The sequence below is a fragment of the Macaca nemestrina genome, unplaced genomic scaffold (assembly GCF_043159975.1).
Source record: "Macaca nemestrina isolate mMacNem1 unplaced genomic scaffold, mMacNem.hap1 Scaffold_150, whole genome shotgun sequence".
Taxonomy (NCBI): Eukaryota; Metazoa; Chordata; class Mammalia; order Primates; family Cercopithecidae; genus Macaca; species Macaca nemestrina.
In genome coordinates, this window is record NW_027257633.1 from 31,290 (window position 1) to 54,687 (window position 23,398).

The 23,398-nt window shown below is 51.1% G+C and overlaps 1 long non-coding RNA gene across 1 annotated transcript in view; it reads right to left on the reverse strand.

Moving 5' to 3' along the window:
* LOC139361299 (uncharacterized) overlaps positions 1-7,151 on the reverse strand; it is a 29,952-nt gene extending 22,801 nt beyond the window's left edge. Inside the window, exon 1 of the long non-coding RNA XR_011618843.1 lies at positions 4,971-7,151. This is a non-coding gene — a long non-coding RNA (uncharacterized lncRNA). The remainder of the gene's footprint in view (positions 1-4,970) is intronic.
* Positions 7,152-23,398: the final 16,247 nt, after the last annotated feature.

Below are 23,398 nucleotides of genomic sequence, written 5' to 3' on the forward strand. Positions count from 1 at the left end.
CCTAGGTGCCCTCACCACAGGCAGAGCCATGCAAGAGAGTTGCCTGCTGAACTGGAAACGCCCCAATCTGCTCAGCCAACACAGAAAGACAACAGCCACCTACAGCTGCTGAGCCCCGAAACGTGGCCACTGGGCCTGAAGGGTTGAATCTGGAATTTCATCTGTGAAGTTCTTTTCAAATGTGTTTAGCTATGTAATCAAATCTTTATTCTAATTCAATTTAAAGGAGCCTCTGGCTATGGGCTCCCTTCTCGGGCTTCACAGCTCCAGGGAGTAAGAATGGGAGAGAGAGAGGCCCAGAGCCTCTCTGCATTCTCCACGTTAATTCAACAAGTCATCATAAGGAAAGGCACTCCAGCAGGAGAGGTGTACACGGGAAGAACTGGGTTGGCCCTGACAAGCATGACCCCCATGGCATCACAGCTGCCTCAGGCAACAGGCAAAAGACAATGATGCCCACCTGGACAGGCCACCGGATGTGATGATGCACCCCCAAGCCCTAGTCCCACAGCAGCCAGAGACCACCCGCTGCTCATCCCGGGTGAAACAGGCAGAGCTACCCGAGCTATCAAAAGCAGGAAGAATTAAGGAAGCGATTCCCACGACACACGTGACACTCCTTGGAGACAGACACAGGCTTCGCTGTGAAAGTGCAGAGGACGGTGGAGTCCCTAGGCAGGCTGCTTCTTCCAACGATCAGGAAGAAACCAGATCCATTTCCTTGTAGGAGAATCATTTGTACCGTGATTAGACAGAAGACAGAAGGTGGCTGATGTTATCAAATCATCAAGCACCTCACGGCTGCTTCTCCAAGGAAGGCCTGGAAACTTGCAGCCACCCGCGTAGGGGCCGCAGTGTTTACAATGGAGATACGGGTGACCGAGGTCTGGCTTCCTCAGGGAAGCTACATTTGAACTTTCACCACTGAGGAATCGGTCATTTACAGTCACTCACCCTCAATGCAGAAGAGGGCTCAAGACACTGCACCAGACTTCAACACTCAGGGTTGGGGTTAGGGTCAGGGTCAAATTCACAAGTTTTACAAGATGTATTTCCTTGGGATGCCAGAAGAGATGCAGCTTCACACCCCCGACCTCCATGGTTTGCTTAGCCCCTTCACCAGTGGATCTCACCAACAGATGACACATCCACGCCTCATCCATGGCAGCACAGAAAACCACTTGGAAGACAGCCACTCCCACCAAGCTTCCTGACTTTGGTGTTTAAAATCTGCATCTCATACGTGAGATTACACTCCTCCGAACAACGACATTGCCACTGTCATTTCACCCAAAAGGGCTTTAGGAAGTGACACGCGGTCCAGACGCCAGAGGTCGCCGGCCGCCTTACTCTAGCCTAATTCCTTTGTGCCTGTATGGAGGCTTCACAGATACAGCCCATTAATGACTGTATGAGAAGCTCAGGGCATAGACGAACTCAGTGCTGAATTTTTTCCATTTATCACCCTTTGTTTTGTCCAGAAGACAGCTGAGAAAGGCGGGGGCAGATCATCTCCTCGAGTGTAATGACTCTAGCCACTTCTCTTCACCCCAGGTCACCACTCAGTCAACACCTTTTGAGAAACCAAAGCAATTCTGTTCCCTTCACTCTGGGTTCCAAGCACTAAATTCCTCCGTTTTATCAATTAGATTATCAAGCAGCCGTTTGTAATCTGGACTGCAATCTGATACGAAATTTAAAGCTAATTTAAGTTGCGGTAATAGCTCCTATTCACATTATAGATAAGGCATGAATGAAAACTTTAATCTGTTCATAGGACCAACTTTGTAAACAAACCAATTATTCAAGCAATGATTGTCTTCAGTTAGATGCAAATTACTTTGCTCATAAAAGATTTTCCAGTAGGAATTTTTAAATCCATGGTCTGTCTTTTCTGAGCCTGTCTCTGCACCTTCCCCTGAGTGCACAGCAGGACTTCTCAGGGCATCCCATCAGCAGACCCACTGAAGAGAATAAGCCCGCAGCCCGCAGCCCCCAGCCCAGGAATCAAGTCCGAGCCCCAGCAGCCCCTCGTCCAGCCGGGGCTTCCTCACCAGCACAGCACCCAGAGGTCTTCCAGGTTTAATGCCACGTGTGCGTGGAAAGTAGAGTGCTGGAAGGAACACAATAGACATTCAACAATGCAAATTCCCCCCTGGAACAGCCCAGCAATCCTCTACCTTCCCCAAAGTACCCATGCTAGGCAGGCGTAGAGTCCAATGGGGGTGCCTAGGAATCGGCATTTAACACTATTCTGATGAATAAAAGTTTGAGAGGTCGGTCAGCGAGAGGCTGTCGTGGCCTCCACTCATTTGCAGGCTCTGAAGAGACACAGATTCAGGTAACAGGCCAGACAGGACAGGACAAGGATGAGGAGGTGGAGGGCAAATTCCATGGACCACCATCCGCCCCGCCATCCCCACTGAGACTCCGTGATTTAAAGAGAGGCAAAGCCAGGGAGAAAAGATGCCCGCACCACACGAGCGACTGAGATTTCACCTAAAGCACGCAGCATGTGGCTGAGGGCCAAGGTTGGGCAAGCCAGGAGCACAGAACGGGGTTCACTGGCCCAGAGGTGTCTCCCACACCCACACCCCGTGCAGACCTCCCAAGCACTGCCTGTGTCTCCTGCCTGGTTTAGTTCCTCCCCGCCTTCTACTGTGTTGGTTTCTCAGCCGCCACCCACCACCACACAACCCTCTCTACAAGCTTGGTGGACTGAAAAGAGCGGGGGCGGGTAAGATCTGGGCTCTGGGGCCAACGTCCTGCCGGAGACATTAGTTCCAACCCACCTAGCTGTGATGTGAGCCCCCGAGATTTCTCAAATGTGAGATGGGAAGGTAACTGAACCCACTCACCAGGACGGCTGTGCAGACTGAGATTACATATAGCCACACCTCGGCATCCACCACACGTGGGACCCCAGTCGTGTTGCCCCTGATGGGAATCCCTCTATCTATGCCCCTTCTGCTACCAGAGCCAACTCCCAGCAGTAGCTGTGGAGGGTGCATCCTCCATTCCCACTCCACTCCCCTCCCATCGCTCCACGCCGTGCCCTGCCACGCAGCGGCCACCAGCAAATCCGGCCCCACTGGATAACCGACCACCAGCCCCCCCCTCACTTTGGGGCGTCTTCCACTTGCAGTTCTGAAGCAGGCCGAGAAACCGCCCTCAAGGGCAGTCACCTGTTCCTTATTGCATGTAATGACCTGCCACGCAGGACCACCAGCAAACCCAGCTCCACCATCCAGGCTCCTGTGGATTAACCGAACCCCCACCCCCCACCTTGGAGCGTCTTCCACTTGTGGTTCTGAAGGGGGCCGAGAAACCGCTCTCAAGGGCACTCACCTGTTTCTTATTGCATGTAATGACCTGCCAAGCAGGGCCACCGGCAAACCCAGCTTCACCGTCCAGGTTCTGGTGGGTAACTGCCCCCGTCCCCCGCTTCCTCCTGGGGTGTCTGGGAGGCTCAGAAACTGCCCTCCACGGACACTCACCTGTTCCTTATTGCACTAATACCTCATTTACAGAAATCCACTTTGACTTTCCAGCACTGCAGTTGTGACAATTTAGCAATCCTGCTTGCAAGCTACAAGAGCTTGAGGTCACGTCCACCTCACCAGTATCCCAGAGACCCAGCACTATCCCACTGTGTTTAAAATTCCAAAATACTCCTGCAAAATGCTACTGGCATTTGCTTTGCACATAAAATGCTAACAACCTTCAAGTGAAACAAATATCTTCAACAGTTTGGTACAATGACATGTGAGTTACACATCTGCCAAGTTGTAAAGCCTCATGCATTTATAACATTTTATGTACGGTCAAATGGTTCATTAATATAAATTATGAAAATCTCTAAGAAACAGGTTTCTTCTGGCATTAGATGACCAAAGGAAAACTGGGTTCTGGCTGGCTTGCGGGCCTGTAGAGGCAGACATATCTGCTGACACAACCAAGCTCCTTCCCACTGATGTGGCCTCATCCCAGGCCCCTCACCCGGATGCCTGCAGGCCCCTGGAGGAGCAAGCCTGACCTGTCCACATTTCTCAAATGCACAGCTGTTGCTCACACTGCAGATAGAGTTCAAGGCAAGAGCAGGCCACCATGCTAAAAATACCACGCAGCGTCCACGCCAGGTGACGGTGGTTTTCACTCCATCCCAAAGCCCCATGTATGAGTTTACAGCCATGATTACCACATGGATTTTTAGACCCTCAAGACATACTTTGTTTCCTTTTATGCAACAAAGTTAAAAGACTATCACTCAGATATAGGCTCTGAAACTGTGGAATAATTATTTGGGAACAGAGCCTCTGCCAGGTCAGGATTAGCACTTGGGACAACACCCCGTGACCTCGGTCCACACAAACCCATCCAGACCAGAAGCCTCCCGCACTGTCATTTCTGTGGATTTCTGTAAACGAGGTATTACTGCAATAAGGAATAGATGAGTGCCCTTGGAGGGCAGTTTCTGAGCCTCCCAACCACACGGCCATTTTCAGGCTGAAGCCGCACCACCTCCAGAAACACTGTCCCTCGCCGAGGTGTGCCTGGCTTCTCCCTTTTTCCAAAACTTAACAAAACCTGAAAAGGACAGGTCTGTGTAGAAAAACACAAACTACTTGCGATTCCTCTTCCCAGTTCACGCTGTAGGAAGCTCGTCTCGGCCCTCACCGTGTTCTGACTGTGGCTTGGTTCCCATAAGAAATAAAGTCAGAATTCTAGTCCCTGTCTCCTGGGCAGTGTGGCAGGCATACATACCTTCAGTTATATGAGGAAAGGCGTGGCGAGCCCCCTTCCTTCAGTAAAACTGCACAGTTCCCAGAACCCTGATGCCATCTCCCTCACACCACTGTGAACACCTGGACAGAGCACATTTCAATGCGTGCACATTTGTGGGCTAGTTTTCTATTTCTCCACTAAATCACCCCAAATTTAGCGCCCTAAACTCTGACTTATTTTCTCACATTTCTGGAAGCTGGAGTTCAAAACAGGTCCCACCATCTAACGTCGAAGTGGCGGCAGGGCTGGCTCTGGGGAAGCGACCGTCTCCTTGCCTCCCGCAGCCTCTAGAGGCTTCTGCATCCCCTGGTCCATATGGCACCCACTGTCTTCAGGACCCACAGCGGCTCTGACGGCCCCTCAACTGGAAGACGCAGAAACGTCAGGAGCCCGGGAACCTAGTGCTAAGGCCAAGCCTCCCCACCCTCCCAGCTCCTCACACACTCCCGTGTGAGCTAATATAGATTCCACTTTAACTAGTGTCACCTGTGTAAGGGGTAAGTGCCCAGCTGTGAACTGGTTAACCTCGCCCACACAAACCCCGAGAATAAACTCACAGGCCATGGACCACTCCACAAGCAATAAGCGACCACCTGCTCAGGGACCTCCATGCCCCAGCAGAGCCCTCCGGTACCTCCTTGTGAGCTCAGACTGGCAGCAGGGTTCTGCAGCGCCAGAGGGCCCTGGATAAAAAAGACAGCTCCCATATCGGGAGGCACCGCCCGCGGTTGGGTTCCCAGTACTTTAATAGCCCAGGTGGACAAGCCGGGGCGCATGCAACCCCATCACCAGAATAACGGCTGCACGTGGCGAGTGCACGGGTGGCCACCACTCAGCCCAGCTGGCCGCGCTAAGCACATCACCACCGTGACGCCCAATCAGATTGAGCTGCTGGAACAGTCCCAGCATCGGCCCCCAAGAACATTCTGGATCACAATTCAGAGTAGTGATTGCGATCAGGGCCACATGTGGCTGAATGTTTTTACAGGAGGACACCACAGCTGGACTGACGCCACAGCTGGATCTGGCTGGACTGAGAGCATTTCCCACTGGACATTCTTACAACACCATTTTATTTGCGCTTTATTAAACTTCTATGGCTTTTTTCTGCTTATCTACTTTATGGGAGTGTTTCTTGTTCTCCTGACTGCGGTGATACTTCAAGCTACAACTATCAATGTGTAAATTAGTTTGGAAGTCGCCTTATCATTAAACATTTCACAAGCAAGCAGTCAGAGGCACCTAACCCGGAGGCCTCTTTTCTTCTCTGAGCCAAAGCTACCTTGGACTCAAAGAAAATGGCACATGGAGGGGGGCTGGATCTCCAGCGCCCATTCCTAGGGAGCCTCCTGGGGAGCAGATATGGAGGGAGAAGCCCTGGGTTATGGCACTGTCGTACTAAAGAAAAGTCTATTTGGGTAATGTAAGCACCAGACTTAAGAGATTAAGCAAACCATGAAAAGAAACTACTAACCACAGCTTCTCCAAAACAGAGCTAAACTCCCTTTAGTTTGAATTGGAAAAGCAGAAGTGATGATCAGGATACAAAAAAAAAAAAAAAAAAAAGAAAGAAAAAAACAAAAAGAAATGACACAGTATCTGAACACAGGAGAATAATCAAGGGCCACTGTCTCTTCCTGTGTCAGTGGGAGCCTCGCATCTAAGCTGGATTTAGAAGGTTGCTACTTTGGACTGAAAGGTATCCCCAACTCTAGTTTGTAAGCAAGTGGAGCAGAATGCTTCAATTATTTCAAGGTTTAGCGGTAAAGCTCTGCAACTCTTACAACCATTTTAATTGGTGTGAATTTTAAAGTGACTCAATCTGTTGGCTGGAGTATCTAACGGCTTAACCACGGGGTCACGTTGGAAAATTTTTCCAATTGCTTTTGTTTTTCCTACTGAAGATGCATTTGAACGTTCTTGTAGTTTGCAGTTGGCTGGTTCTGATGTTTGGTCCTGAGGAAGCCCAAGTATCCGTAGAGGAAGAATCTGAAACCTCAAGCCACTCGAGTGCTGTCTGGACAGATGGAGACCCCAACCCGAGGGCCACTGACGGGCTCAGCATGGGCGCAGGGCCGCCCGATGCAACAGGCCACGTATTTGCCGGTTACAAAACATCATAAGCACACACCCCCAGGTGTGCACACACGCTCTGTACACATCTGTCCCTATCAACACCAGCACACACCCCCAGGTGTGCACACACGCTCTGTACACGCTCACGTCTGTCCATGCCAACGACAGCATACACCCCGAGGTGTGCACACACGCTCTGTACACATCTGTCCCTGCCAATGCCAGCACACATCCCCAAGGTGTGCACACACATTCCATACGCGCTCACATCTGTCCCTGCCAACGCCGGCATACACCGCCAGGGTGTGCACACACGCTCTGTACACACTCACATCCCTCCCTGCCAATATGAGCACACATTCCCAGGGGTGCACACAGGCTCTGCACATACTCATGTCTGTCCCTGCAGCCTGAGTCAAACAGTCACAGAGAGGCAGAGGAGGAGGAAGAAGGATGCGATGGGCACTAAGGTCCTGGGCCAGTTCCCCTCCCTACCTCGGGAGAGACCCCTCATGTGATCCTGCCATCACTCACCCTTCCGCCTCCATCCTCCATCCTCCCACAGGGATCAGGAGGATGCCCACTGCACAGAGCTGTGATGAGCATGAACAGAAGATGGCAGGAGCTCACGCCAAGGTGCTGAGCACGGGGCCTACGGAGTGCTTCTTTCTGCTGTGGCTGACATCATCAAACAGAGACTGACACAGCTTCTGCAGAGAATGCCACTTGCTAAGAAACTGAAACGTGTGACCTAGGAGCCTGTGAAGGTCTAAGAACAAACCAACAAACCAAACGGTTTTGTTTGTTTTTCAAACACCATAGCCTGTTTTTTCTTTTTTTTCATGCTCTACCTTGGGTATCATTTAGTTAAATTTCAAAGTAAGTCCAATAATTACACAAAATCACAGGACTGAGCATGGAGCATTGTTTCACTTCATGTCCTCCAGCCTTTAGGACACATTAAGGAAAGACATGATTCCAGGATTCCCATTAGAAAGGCTGCCCTGAGGCACCTGCTGGGGCAGCCAAATTGCAGCTGTTGATGCTGCCCCCAAGCTGCTTGGATGAAGCAGAAGATTCCGGAGATCTCCTCTCTTCTGCCCCTTGTCCAGGAGAGAAGGTGGGGGGAGAAAGGTGAGAGAAGATAGGAAGAAGGAGAGGGGAAGGAGGGAGAGAGGAGGGGAGAGGGAGGGAGAGAGGAGGGGGGAGGGAGGGATAGGGAGAGGGAGGGAGGAGGGGCATGTTCCATCCACCAAGGCAGCTACACTGCAGAGAGAATGGAGGGTGTGTTGCCTCTCAGGACAGCAAGTTCAAGCTGTTTATAATTGTTAGCATAAACAGTGACCAGCTGAGGACAGGGCTGTCATTGGAGTTGACGTTTTATTTTCATAGTTGATATTGGGGACCTGGACCTAAAGCAGCGTGCCTTGCCCTTTTGCCAGATGGGCCTATGCTTCTCTATACTTGAGTCTATTTGACTAAATACCCGATATTGACTAGGAATTATGACGTGTAGGATACCCCTTACCACAGTAACATCAAACTCATATTCTAAATGCAATTTATTCAGGGACTGGCTTCTAACTCTGGGTGGGAATGTTAAGCTCAGTCCAGTTCAATTCAGTAAGCATTTATCAAGAAACTCCTAGACCAAGAGCTCTGTTAGACACTGGGTATGGGGGGTGATGGGGATACGAAGATGTGGAATTAGAACTCGAGAAGCTCAAATGCTTCCATTTAATTCCCTAATGCAATTACTAAGCTTCAACCTGATGGCTGTAATGTCTAAATTCACTTTTTCTTTATTCCAGTTCTACATAACAAAGCATAAATAATCACAGAGGAATGATTCTGTGTTGGACTATTCAGTGGACAGAGAAGAGCATTCTGACCAGTGTGAGACACTGTCTTCCTTCTCAGGGAGCCCGTGAGGTGGCTGCACAGAGCACACGCGTGAAGATTCAGGAACACGAGCATCAGGTGATGGGAGGGGCACGGAGGCAGCACCAGAAAGATGCCTGCCGAGAGGCCGCTGCAGCCAGGCCGGCCGGGAAGGTCACGGGAGTGGGCGCAGGCATCTCCCTCCAGCCGCACTTGGTTTTCATGAGGACGCGTGCACGGAAGGGGATGACACCGAAATGCTGTGGCGCTGAGGGGAGGAAGGGAGGGACACAGGGCCGACGGCTGGCCCCCACCCCTTCCGTCCCTGCCCCTATGAACGCTGCCAAAATCAGCCCCAACGGGGAGAAATGAGGTGGGTGAAAGAGGTGGACAGACTTGGCTTCCATGGAATTCACAGATTCCAGTCATTAAAAATCCCTTCTGAGTTTTCACCTGGAAAACTTTGCCAATGTACTTAGGGACAAGAGGCGGAAGATGAAGCCAACACAATTGGGCTCAAACTGCCACCCTTCTCCTTCTCTCTTCATCCACCACCCTCCCTGGGCCCCTGAGTGTGAGAACCAGGAGCTGCACAGCCCAAGGGTGCAGCCCCCGACCAGAGGAGGGAGCCGCACGGCGGGGCCCCCAGCACGTGGATGGCAGGATCTGTGCTATGTCAGTCCCAGGGCCCCAAGCAGAGAAGGCCTGGGGCTCCCAGCTGAAGTTTTGCTGTCTACTCTCTCACCAAAGTCGAGAAGGACTGAGTGGGACCAACGCTGCACCTGGCGGCTCCTCAGTGGCTGCCGATGTGGTCCTCACGCTGCAGGTGAGACCCTCTAGGGAAGCCCAGACAGTGGCGAGAATCACAGCCAGGAGTGCTCCAGTTGCCCCAAAACTCCAGCATAGCCTGAGGAAGGCAGCGCCCGCTCAGATCCCCGTGCAGGCTTGTATGGCACACTGGTGAGGCACACAGCACCAGAACATGGCACTTTAAGTGGCTTTGTGGGGTGTAGGAACACAAAGTGTGGTCTGGAGTGGCTCAGAAGTCACTCCCACCAGCCTGTGGGACCCGGACGGCCCCTTTGGACGTGGCTGGAGTCTCTCCAGGGCGGGCTCCAAAGTCCCAAGGATGAGGTGAGCGTCGGTCTTGCTCTGAGGAAGGCCCCTGACAAGTATCCTGAACATGCAGGTACACAGCTGGCTGACTCATCTGAAGGGACCTGCTGAGCTACGAGCTAGGGACAGCTAGAGAAAACTGCGTGAACCTTTGTGACTACTCACAGGTAGGTAGCTACTGCCTGAGACACAAAGGTAAAGAATTAACCTGAAACTGCATATTATAAAACTTATTTTTAAATGATGGCGCTTAATTGAAAAGACTCCCAAAGAATACTGCATTAGAAAGCGACAGAGTGAAACCGTGAGGCTGACCACAGGAGTCCCTGGAAATTTCACCAAATGTTGTGTCAAAACTGGGAAACAGAAGAACTGCACCTGATGAAACATTCCATTAATCACTCGAGTCCTCCCCACATACGAAGCTATGTAAAAAGTGTTCCCAGAAGGTAAAGTGAGCAGGAGGGCTGTGAACACACAAAGAGAGAGCCACTTCGTCCACGGACCACAACAAAAGAAACGCTAATGAGTGCCGACGACACGCTGGAGTCCAGGGCTCTGGGCGCAGCTGGGACGGGGACACTCAGGGTCCCACTGTCCAGATGGGAAACCAGGGTGGAAACACCAGGGAGCCTGTCCCAGGGTGCAGAGCTAGTGAACAGTGGTTCATACTGCGACAATCCCAGCTGCCAGGCTCTGGGGCTCCTCGGGACAGAATCCTGTTGACTTCACTCTGGGGTGCGAGAGGCGGCAGCATCCCCCAAAGGCACCTGGAGAAGTGGTGTTACCCTCCATCCCCTGTCCCCGGCGTTACCCTCCGTCCCCCTGTCCCTGGTGTTACCCTACTTCCTCTGTCCCCAGTGTTGCTCACCATCCTCCTCACCTCCAGGCCCCTCTCCCTGTCCTCCCTCGTTTTCCTGTTCAGCCAGAGCACATCACATGTCTCTTCCCTTTTCAAGAGACTCAGCTGCACCCAGAGGCATTCCAGCCTATTCAGGATGGGGCACACACCCTGGGGAAATGCCAGCACAGGGCCGGAAGGGCCTGAGACCCTCTCACTGTCGCCCAGGAAGGATGGAACAGCCCACGGTCATGCTCATTGTCAGGCAGGATGAAAACTTCTGGGTCCGAAATGTTCTTTTCACTGGAACTGTTCGGACCATTCGTGAACGAATCAGTTAAATACCAGCAAGTGCCACTCCCACTTATTCTCTGGCTAGTTTTCCACCCACCAGCAACCACACTCCTAGGAATTATCCCTAACGCAGAATCAGCGCCTTGTGCCTTTAGGAAAACCTCTTTCTCTCCAGCTTTGTCCTCCTTCCACAAAAGGTGCCTCTGACTGCCTCACTCGCTGTACCAGGATTTCACTCGGCTATGGAGGAAAATCTGCGTGGGGCTCAGAGGTGGGTGGTCCCTGCATGGGCAGCAGGTCTGTGACATCCTCCGAGGAGCCTGGCCCAGGCCTGCCTCACACGCCAGGACTCTGCCTTCTGGCCCTCGGGCCCCCGAAGCTGCTTTCCCTCCAGGTGTCATGCCCCGGGCAAGAAGGCCGGACAAGGGCCCAGGGCTGCTGTGGGTCAGGAAAGCCTCCTGACACCTCCCACTCCAGGACCCCCCATCAGCATCCCAGCATCTGGACCTGTGTCACCAGCCGCTCCGCCGTACAAGAGAATTGGATTTTCAGCTGGGTGTGCTGCTTCCCTAAACAAAGTAGGGTGTTGTTACTCAGGAAAAAGGAAAAAATTGGCATCTTCTTGGCAACCCCGCGACATCCAGCCACCGGTTCTCACCATCCCAGAGATGTCCATCCAGGGCAGATAGTGTCTTCAACCGAGCGCCACTGACCCAGAAGTACAGTAATTAGTACACTTTCACCAGAATCACCCACTCCTTCACCTTTACACTCAAGAAAAACATGTTTGCCAGGCAAATTAGATGTCCAGGAGGTGTAAGGAAACCCCAAGCCTGCTTTAAGCCTCAGACTTTTGAGACCGTTGAGGGCTGTGCGCACAAGAGCAAGGCTGCACCCGAAAGCTCTGCTTCTGCCGGACGTCATGGACAGACCACACGGCTCAGCCACATGGACCCTTCCAGGACTTCACGAGAGGGACTTCCGTGGTACATGCAATGATGTGCACTTCGTTCAGCCTCGAGCAGACCACGCCCTCGTTACAGGGTCGGTGGTCCACCTCCTGCCATCAGCCCCCCACCTCACCGAGGGTCTGTGTCTGCATCTGAAAGAACTTTGCTGTTTTACCTGGGTACCAAAATGCAGCATCGCGATGTTTAAAGGTCTTTAAATATCAACACTCCGGGTGCAGTCCTTGTCACTTTAATGCGGTCACTCGATGCAGGCCTCACTCACAACTCTGAGGTAGCTCATCCCTTCCCTACCTAACCAAGGAAGAAACGAAGGCATGGAAGGTGCAGCTCCTAAGGAGCAGATTAGGATTCAAACCAGTGAACTTCGTCACATGCTGACCTACCTCTCAGGCTGAGATAACGTTGAAAATTAACCAGGTAGAACAGCGTTCCATAAATCGGCTGGAAATGGTCCTTGTGCATGGGCCTGTGGTTACTCCCTGAAGAACAAGACCATTAGCCCAAAAATCCACCTGTGTCACACTCAAATGTTTACATATACAACTATTTTTAAAATAACCCAATCAAGCATGTTCACAGCCATTTAGAGCCATATAGATTGTCTGCTTCGCTGACAATCAACCCAAGACCTCTGTCGGCAAAGGCCACGGTGCCGGGTCCAGAGAAGGCGGGACAGAGACACAAGCAGGAACCTTTCCATCCCTGGGAGCCTCGCTCTGATCGGTCCGTGAGGACACGGTACAGACCGTGGGGCACAGGCAGACGGTAGGCCAGGAGAAGGGGCTGCATTGCCGGGAGGCAGTGCTTTGAGCTCTAATGGATGGAACACTGCTAACCAGTGAAGGTGGAGAGAGGGCACACGTCTGAGAACATGTAGAGGCAGCAAAGCACAGCCAGCCTCGGGGAACCAGAAGCCACAGGGACATCAGGTTGGGTGCTGCTGTCTGCCGGCCACTGGCTGGGGGACTGTACTGGGCCTGGAGGGACATCCCTGACACTCCCCACCAGATGCCAGGGGCACCCCCAGCCCCAGGTGAGAACCACGGATCCCATGGTGAATGAGGCCAGCCTGTGGGAAGTGGGGCTGGGACAGCTCTGTACAGCTTAATAGGAAAGTTGGGTTCTATTTTGTGGGGTTTTGGTCACGCCGATGGCTAGTCATGGCTGTCCGTCAGGAAGTGATTTGAGGATAGACTAGAGAAGGGGCTGCCAAGACCAGCGGAGCATTCGCTGTCCGGGTCCAAGGAAAAGGAAATAAAGGCTGGCGATGTGACAGTGGGGGGGAGCACAGAGCAAAGGAACTGGTGGAGACACAGGGCTGGCCCTGCACAGGGCTTTGAGCAGCTACCCGGGGGTCGTCCTATTAATTCTCCTCATGGCCCCAAGAGGCGGCTGTGAGGATCCATCTCCTGAGGACAGAACTGCTCCAGAGCCACACAGCGAGGATCCACAGAACCAAGATCCGGGCCAGCTCCAAAGCGGGTGAACTTGACCCCTCAGCCATGGTCCTAAGACAGGGATCGGAGCCCCCTGGACACACAGACACAGGAACTGCAGGAAGGGGAAACGGATGCCCCGGACCAGTGGCGGGACCCAGGGTTTCAGCCCTCCAGGGCCACTGGGACCAGCCACTGCACAGGTGGACACATGATGCTTTAACTCGCGCTGGGGGAAGGAGCCCTCACTCTCAGGGTGGAGACCGCAGCTCGATCGGGCCGGCCTCCCTGCTGGGCACAGCCTGAGCCACACAGGATGCTGAGGTGCCCCAACGTTGGGGTGCTCAGAGCCACTCAGCTGAGATCGTGGTGCTTTCTGTAACCACCCTCGTTTCTTCACGGTATAGATCTGGACTCCATCCTTTGCAATGTGTGAGGTTCTAGGAAGAGGCTGGCCAGCTGGGGAAGTGTCCTGGGCTCTGTCCCAGTGATGACGAACTTGGCTCCCCACAAGGGCGGCCTGTTCACCACAGTGACCCCCGGGGACCACGCCTGCACCCACCTTGCTGAAGATAATTCACTTCTCATCCGTGAAAGAATAAAGCTAGACTAACTCAATTTCACACTCACTTCCAACTTTAACAACTTGTGTTAGGAAATCAAAGACAAGGACTCTGACCACGTCACAAACCCAGGAAGCAAAACCCGAGACTAACGGAATGATGCCACCTTCGCAGTTCCGAGCTTTACTAGTTGTTTTTCTTTTCTGGTCTGTTTTTCTCTTTTGGTTTAAATAATTAAAGACCCTTGTTGACAAGAAAAAAAATTCTCTATGAAACTTAAAAAAGTGGTTCTAATTAAACATTTAAACATTCTTCCATATGCTTTATAAACAGTTGAAATTACAGCTCTACTTAGTGTTAAGTACTTTAACCAAATGAAAGGTTAATTATACAGACTGGCAATTATAAAAAATAAGGCTACATATTCGTGGCATCATGAATAATTAATAAGAACCGTTTGATTTCATTCAGACCAGGGATTCTGTGCTAATAGGCTCTTAGCTGTCTTGAAATAATGGTGAAATTTTAAAATTACTTTTGTACTTAAACACGTCCCCAAAGTGAAGCACAGCGGTTAATATCCATCATGGTGCCCAGCAGAGCGACCCGCCCTACTATGGCCGACACCCTGATTCCCGAGGGCTGCATCCCGGGGCTGTACTCGTGCAGAGAACGTTCATGAAACAGACCAGGTGGCAGGAGGGGGTCTTGTCCTCAAGGAACCTCATGAGTCTTGCTAGGGGGACAAACAGCGAGAGAATGAAACCGGCAGCCACGGAATCTGGACAGCGATGCCCAGGCCCCGCCATGCATAACCCCTGGCTGGCACCTCCCTGAGACCCGTCTGGCACAGGCAGCGGCAGGGTCCGGCCCTTGGAGCGCAGGGATGGCAGAGCAGGGCCATCAAAGCGGGTGGCATGCCGACAGCGGCTTCTCCGCAAGAGCTCCTGGCTCTCAGGGAGCTGAGGGCTCCTCAATGGGAAATTCTGGCTGAGCTCCAGGGGAAAGCGGGTGGGAGGCCTGTCTCCTCTGCCCCCATCTCCTCTGCCCCAACCCTGGAAGAGGGTCAGATATCAATGCTAACTCTTGTGCTGACTCAATTAAATCAAACAATTCAGAAAACAAACTTGCTTTAAGTATTAATTTCCTAAAAAGAACTAACATGAATTCAAATAATTCACATAATTAAAATGATTTTAATTGTTAATTTAATTAAAACATCTCCGTTTTCACAGCATCATGTACCTTGGTACTTTCTCCTTATTGCATTTCCCATCTTCCAGGGCAGGTTTCCTTCCACCCAGGGCAGCAGCGACTCTGGTGTCTCGGGTATTCCCAGGCTTCCGTCAGCCCCTGGGGGGCTTACAGTTCTGCAGCGGTCTCCATCCTCATTAATCTGCATAAGAACATCCGTCCGCAGGGATGTCCTGTGGCCCCGTGGCCACATCTGACGTGCAGCTAAACGCTGGGCGTGTCGCCTGGTGACAGCAGATGACACAACTGTGGGCAAGGTAGCACCTCTGGGCGCCGACACTCTCGATGAGTTTTTTACAAGACCATTCTTTAATGGGTGAACCCTGACAGGAAACACTAAAGATTGTTTTTAACTATTTTTATATCGAGACAAATCTTTGTCAAACGTTCACTCAATGCTAAATGTCACTTCTCCAGCCAACCCCTTTAAGAATACCTAAAACTTAAGACTGGAATGACGCTTTCAAACACATACTCTACTCATGCATTCCCGGGAGCAGAGAGCAGCTTAATGTTTTCACGCTACACAGGCATGAAGTTTGGCGAAGGCATTTTAATATTTTCACCTGAATATTTTAATAAAATCAAAAGATCATTTTCACTCTAATACTCTACTTAGAATCTAATTTTCCATTAAATAAACAGGCAATGTTCAGTAACCCACATGCTGATAAACTTTTGAAAACTTTAGAAAGTATTAAGTATAATCAAAGATTACTTTTAATTTTCGAGCTGGTAAGAGCCTGTGTCAGGGAACAGAGTTGACATTGAAGAGATAAAAGCACGATGATTTTCTTAAAGAAAAGCGAAATTCGTAAAAGAGACCAGGTGATTATATAAAGAAACACAGAATCCGTTTTCAGAAATGGCAAACATTGACCACAGAACACCAGTGTTGCCCGTGATGAGAGAAACAGTTAAAAGGAAGAATTCACGGTGGCCCAGCATAGATCAGGTGTGGGAGGACAGAGACGTGATGAAATGATCCTCCTTCTAACTTCCCAGAAAGGCACAAATGGCCAGCACTGTAACTGAAGACCACGCAGGCACCAGTGTGAACTCAGACTCCATGGCCAGCACCGTAACTGGAGACCACATGGGCAATGGTGTGAACTCAGACCCCACGGCCCGCACCATAACTGGAGACCACACGGACACCAGTGTGAACTTAGACCCGACGGCACGTGCCTGGGCTGCTCCAGCCACCACCAGAACCTGTTCTGCAGCTGAACTGGAAGCTGATTCTGGAAGGAACTGAGGAGCATGAGGACGAGATCCTTCTACCTCAACAGGGATCAATTTTTTAATGATTTCTTTCTTTTAGAAAACTGTTAATAAAATACTTTGTTCTAAAATGACCAGGATTTCAGCAGCCTCTACATTCCTTCATGTCAATCAAAGCTTAGGCACGTGGGTTACTTCACTGTTCGTGACACCCTTTTGAAATAAAACCCGGGGCCGCCTGTGTACCCAAGAGCCTGGGCACTGAACATTCAGACAAAACGTCCAGGGCGAGAATGTTCACGTCCCAGCGGTGCGGTAGAGTGGATGGGGGGAGTTCGAGCCACAGGTGGCCACGCCTCCCCTGCCTCCGGCCAGTGCCCACTGCTCACGCACTCCTTCCTCGGCCCATCCTGAGCCACGGGGCCCTCGCGTAACCAAGGCCGCTGCGGTACCTCCAAGAACAAACTGGTTACAGGTGGACTGCTCTCTACTCAACGTACAAAGATTGTTTTTAAAACTGCTCGTCTCTGGAACTTATCCCAGTAACAGGCTAGATTAAGAAAACTGACTAAAAACAGTAGGAAGAAAAACTCACTCTACCCGTTGAGGCAAGAGAAATGCACACAGCCTCTGAAATAACTACAGAGGAGTTTTCCTGGGTTAGGTACGAGGTGGGGTGACCCTACCCCATAGCGGGGCGATGGCACATGGTGGGAACCAAGGAACATCTCCGAGTAAATGTAGGAAAATGCACTCAACTCCCAAACAGAGAGAGAAACTGCTTTTTTCCTTAAAAGCTTCTCTCTTTTATTCTCAGAAAGACTCTCTTTGGTGTCTTGACTGCTGAAGGGACAAGCCTGTCATCCCCAGAAAGCAGCCCTGGACAGTCTCCAGATCCTATGGCCCTCAGGCCCACCTTGCCTACTGATGATCCCACATTATGAAACCTAATCATCAGAAAAAGCCTCCCAGTCCGCAGCTCACCAGTGACATTTTATTCAGGGAAATGCTAATAAAAACCTGGGGCTCTGTGTAAACGCTGTCCCCTAGGTACTGAGGCTCCACACAGATGGCACACAGGGAGACAGGCCTCACCCCTTCCTGGTGCCCCATGTCTCTCCTCACATTTTATTAGCTGAGTTTTGTGGCGGTTTGTTACTTTTAACCTGACTGTCCAAGGCAGCTGCACTAAACTAATTGTCCAGGGCAGATCCACTCATAATGACCATCAGCTCAGAGTTGGAAGTAGCACTGGAGAATGAGGTGGTATCAGGGCACTATGCTTCCCTGCCCTCTTTTCCAGGGATGCCAAGTAAGTTTCTGCCATGGCTGATGATGTCAGCACTACACTAACATTAGTTCAACGGCAGGCCACCAATTAATACTTAACGAACAATGCCCTTAAGAGCAAAACCCCATCTCTGCCAAAAATACAAAAAATTAGCTGGACGTGGTGGTGAGCGCCTATAATCTCAGCTACTGGGGGACTGAGGCAGGAGAATTGTTTGAACCCAGGAGGCAGAGTTTGCAGTGAGCCGAGATTGCACCATTGCACTCCAGCCTGGGCAACAAGAGTGAGACTCCATCTCAAAAAAAAAAAAAAAAGAAAAGAAAAGAAAAGAAAAGAAAGAAAGAAAGAAAGAAAGAAAGAAAGAAAGAAAGAAAGAAAGAAAGAAAGAAAGAAAGAAAGAAAGAAAGAAAGAAAGAAAGAAACGATTCTCATGACCCTGTCAACATCTTCAGTTTTTCCCAAGGATAGTGTAAAATTATCACACACAACGTAAACCCAATTAGATCAACGTTCTCTCCTCACCAATCCATACCTAAATCCATATTTCAAAATGGTCCCCAATTTTTCACAATTTAAGAAGACTGAGAGGAATAACCATGAACAAGCAAGGTTTACACAGACGTTAGTCTTCCCAACTCTCGCTCAGGAGCTCACCCCAAACTCCTCCTGTGGAATCAGCCCGGATAACAGTTCCTGGTGGCCGCACAAGAACAGAGGGTCCCACGAACCCACGACAGACCCCACCATTCAGCCCCAGGCAGAGGAGGGAGGTGGACGGTCACGAAAGACAGAAAAGCAGGGAACTGTGACTCTTCTGAGTTAATGCAGGTGATTGGGCCAAAAAACAAGGCACATCCACCTGTGAATGGGGTGAGCTCCCAGCTGGCTGTGCAGAGGCTGTAGATATGAAGGAACTCACTTCCCTGCACACTGAAGTGCATGAGCATCTCCACATCGACCGCACCTGGGCTCTGCTCGCCCCTCACAAACTAAGATGACAGTGGCTGCTTCTGGACAGAATGTCAAGGACAGATGGACAGACATCCTGGACAGACACTGTACAGAGACCAGGGGCTGGGAAGGGGGAAGCGGCACAGCCTTGGGGCCAGCAGGGGCGAGGCCAGGAAGCCTCGGTGAAGGCCTGCATCTCCTCATCCAACAGAAGCAGGAGGGGCCACCCAGTGAGGGCTGCAGCTGCGGTGAAGTGGCCAGTGGGACATAGCAGGAGGCCGTGGCCAGCCTTACCCCCAGCCCAGGAGGAGGGGCCCAGCTGCGGGCACTGCCCCGGGAGCCAGAATCCTGAGCCCCCAGGGAAGGTGGGAAATTGCCCCTGGGCACTGGGTGCTCAGGCTGGAGGTGGTGAGACCTCGAGGCCCTGCAGTCGGGGAGGTGAGGGCAGAGATGGCCAAACTGCAGCTCAGTGAAGGGCTTTGTCAGGAAAGGCCCTCAGAGGCTGCCTCACCAGCCAGGGGGAGGTTACTTCCAGCCGAGAGGCTCAACAGGGCCCTCGGTGGTGATGCTTAACCTTGTCCTCTGACAGAGGACCATCGAGACAGAGTCACTCAAACCTCTGCCAAGCTCTGCACCCAAATGAAGCTGTTACCACAGACGCTGAGGCAGGTAGTGCTCATCTCAACTCTGTACAAGTGGTTTATTTAGCCAGTTCTCCAAATTCTTAATGACAAACCACACTAAACGTGTGTTTTCAGTATCACCTATGCTCATAGCTATGTATAAAATAACTATCACAAGGAAAACTAGGTGGTGAACCCAGGAGGAGGAAATCCCCACGACGAGTCGAGAGAACACCAACGGACCGTTGGCTCTTCCCGGCTGAACCCAAGAGCACTTGGCTGGGCTCACTTCCGTTCTAATTTCCAGATTTATTTTTACTTTCCCACATTTTCATTATGAAAATGTTCAAACATATTTAAAAAGTGGAAGAACAGTACAACGAGTGGTCAAGTTTTCTCCACGTGGAGCTCCAACAACTGCTAACATTTCGTTAGATTTGCTTTCTCACTCTCTCTGTAGATCAGACAGAGAGACAGATTTGTTTCTTCTCTGGAGCCACTTGAAGGTGAGAGGCTCCTGCTGCCTCACCGAATCCTCAGGCACACGTTCCCTAGGAATAAAGGCCCCTCTGCAGCCGCAGTACCATCATCGGCAGACAAGAATGATTTCAGAGCATCGTTGTCCAGGTTATGTTCAGGTAGCACAATCGTTCCGAAAACGTCTTTTCTATCCGGGGCACACACTGTGCTGAGTGACTCTCCTTCCCCGTCTTAGTCAGGGACAGCCTCGCACCCCTTTTATCTGTGATCTTCACTTTTCGAGAAGATCATTGCATTGTCCTGCAGAATATCCCCTACCCCAGAGGCATCTGTTTCTAGGGCCATCATTAAATTCCCTACTATGCACCTCCATTCCCTGTAAACAGGAAGTTTCAGTCTCGAGGCGCGATCACCTTCTGTCAAATGCTTCTCGGCAGCTTCCGGGTGAGGCTGCTGCTTCACGAGGGGCGCGAGCTCCTACTCCTGGTCACTGACGGCACGGCCGCGACCAGCACCACACCCCGAATCAGAAACGTCTGGAGGGGCCGCGGGCAGCCGAGACACCTGGAGGTGTGAACGGCACAGGCGTGGGGCAAGAACAAGGTCAAATCATAACGGAACGTCTGATTCCAGACACTTCCACCTGGGTAAGATGGTGACATCTCCCTAGCAAGTATCTGAAGCCAGAAAGCATGACAGAAAATTCACGACCTGCCTTCGTTCACCCAGGCTGCTCTAACAACACACCACAGGCTGGGCAGGGGCTGGCAAATGACACAAGTTCATTTCTCACAGCTCTCAGTCTCAGTCTCAGGCTGGGAAGTCCATAGTCAAGGCCTGACAGGTTTGCCTGGTGAGGGCTTCCTGGTTCATAGACGGCGCTTCTCACTGGGTCCGCACACCATGGAAGGAGCGAGGGAGCTCTCTGTAGTCCCTTTTTTGAGGGCACAAATCTCATTTATGAGACCCTCACGACCTCCTCACCGCCCAAAGCTCCCCCTCCTAGCACTATCTCCTCGCGGGTGAGGATTCCAACTTGTGAATCTTGGGGAGACACAAACATTACAAAAGCCCATCATTTAATTTTTTTTAAAGGCATTTTTGCTTCTGCAAAGTCTCAAGATAAAATCAAAAGAAAGAGGTCTGAGTCAATCCACACAGTTCTCCCAAAAAGGGAAGTGATCAATTGCCACCACTTTTTATCCGAGACCTGCTGGGTGCCCCGGTCTGCATGACTGATTCTAAAACGCCATCCTCTCCTCTGCCATTCAGAGGTCAGAGTCAGTCCAGAGCTTAACACCAAGGCAGAGCTGACTGAATGACACCAGCTAATCCAGTAAGACAAGCCAAGACTCCTGCCCAAGGCCTAATCCTTCCCCCAGGGAAACATGGAAGGGCCAGACACTTGGCAGCCCTTCCTTCCTGCTCTAAAGCCCCAGAGACACAGCGCCGGCCAGGTGTGTGCCTGGGGCAATGCACAGTAACGTCAGCTGGGCACCGAGTCTGAGAACATGTTATCAAGTAAAAATGAAAACAAGACTGCTGAGAAAAGTTCATGCTTAATCACCTCTGGGCTAAATTCTAAATACAATGTTATTTCAGAGCTAGGTGGAAGTAATTCCTTAAAAATATATATGAACAGTGACTAGCAACCAGGGTGATAAGTACTCAATATGTGTTTGATGAATAGATGAATTTTTAAAATTTATGAAAAGAGCACGCTCTATTTAGGAGAATTCTATTTAATTGGATGTCCTAACTAGACAGTGGTTCCTTCGTGCTGACAGCAGAGTTTGTTTCAGTTAACTCAAAAAATGGTAAGTCACTCTAACAGAAAACCAAAAGGCTTTACAGAGAGTCAAATTATGGTGCCAATTCAACCGTGCATGGCAATTTCACCTTAATATTTAAATTCTCGAAGCACCATACTCAGAAAACGAGACATAACATACATAAATGCATCGACTAAAGCACCATCATCTAGAATTTGACAAAGTTTGACTGTGAGTTTCAAGAAAAGGGCTGATGAGGCCAAGAAGTTCCTTCCCCTCTCCCCTTACCTCCCATTTTGGTGACCAACTTAATGCAGAGAAATTCCTGTTTCAGGTTTGCACACATTGGAACAATCCTGGTATCTATTCCCCCAAGACACCAACAGGCTGAAGTCTGCAGGGTGCACATATTGAAAAATCACAGGAGCACTAGAGTGGCGGAAAGAGGTGCCCGTGAAGACGTCATCCTTTCTAAGACAGGGTCTGATTCCGCCTCCGGGCCCTTTTGCAAAAAGCCATTGGTACAAATTCATAGCCACCAGGAGGAAACACGCAAAAGACCCCACTGCCCTCCTGGCTTCCCAGAAGGCCTCAGAAGGATGAGACATGCAGCCTGCGTGCAATCCTGGACCCTCTTCCCTGCATTCAGTTTGACATGTGTCACTTGTTTGACTGACGGAGGTCCCACAATGGGCACAAGGAGACCCGTCAGGTCAAGAGGGTGCTGCCCGGCTCATGGTCCACACATGCGGACCTGTCAGGTCAGGATGCCCGGCTCATGGCCCACACGTGGGGATGCGTCAGGTCGGGAGGGTGCTGCCCGGCTCACGGTCCACACATGGGCATGCGTCAGGTCAGGAGGGTGCTGCGCAGCTCTCAGTATCAGCCACATATGCACATTCTCCACTGAAGCCACTGCATGAAACCACTGCATGAAGCCACGCTGGAAGCACTTTCTGGCAGGTTTAGGAGGCTCGTGTCCAGGGTCATTAAACACATGGCAAGCTCGCCTTGGGGGCATTTTACTTTGCTTATGACAATGAAGCATTCTCATTGCACTGAATAGAGCACGCTTTCTTGTTCAGTGCCTCGTTGAAATAGGCATTTTGTACCTGTCTTACAGATTACATCAAGGCCCTAATACATTTAGACCCTTGTCTCAGGTACACACAAAGCAGCGGCATCTCTAGAACATGTTTTGGACCACGGGAGGAAACCAAATCGCAGCATTATCCATTGATGTTGCTTAAAGTGTATTTCCAAATGTGTCTCCCGAGCCCGGCCTGTGTTCACGGCTTCCGCTGACCACACGCCATCTGCTGGGCACTCTGTGCACTTTCTCTCACACCCGCCACGCCTGTGGTCCTGTGCCTATCCCGCCACACGTCCCCACGTGGCTAAATCTCCCACACTCACCACGCCTGTGGGCCTGTGCCTATCCCTCCAGGCGTCCGCACCTACCACGTGGCTAACGCACACTTCCTACAGGCGGCAAGTGCCTGAACATCCCCACGGCTGGAGGGGCTTTGGGTAGGTTCTACAGAACCCACAGACAGGCATGGCCACCCCGCCCACGGCCACCAGAGGCTTTGCTTTGTCTCTAGAGGTGCCCTTCGATGAGGCGACATGGCAGATGACCCAGTGTTAGGTAATTAAGACTCAGGAAATCACGGCCGTCTTACCTTTAGAACTCACCTCTCTCCCCAGCACTATATCGCGAAGGGTGGGTCGCCAGAGTTGGGGAAGAGATGCCCAAGGCTCCCTCCTGCCCTGACAAGCTGGGACACTGCTCCCCTCTGTTGGTTTCTCACCGCACCTCAATAAACTGAGCTCACAGCAA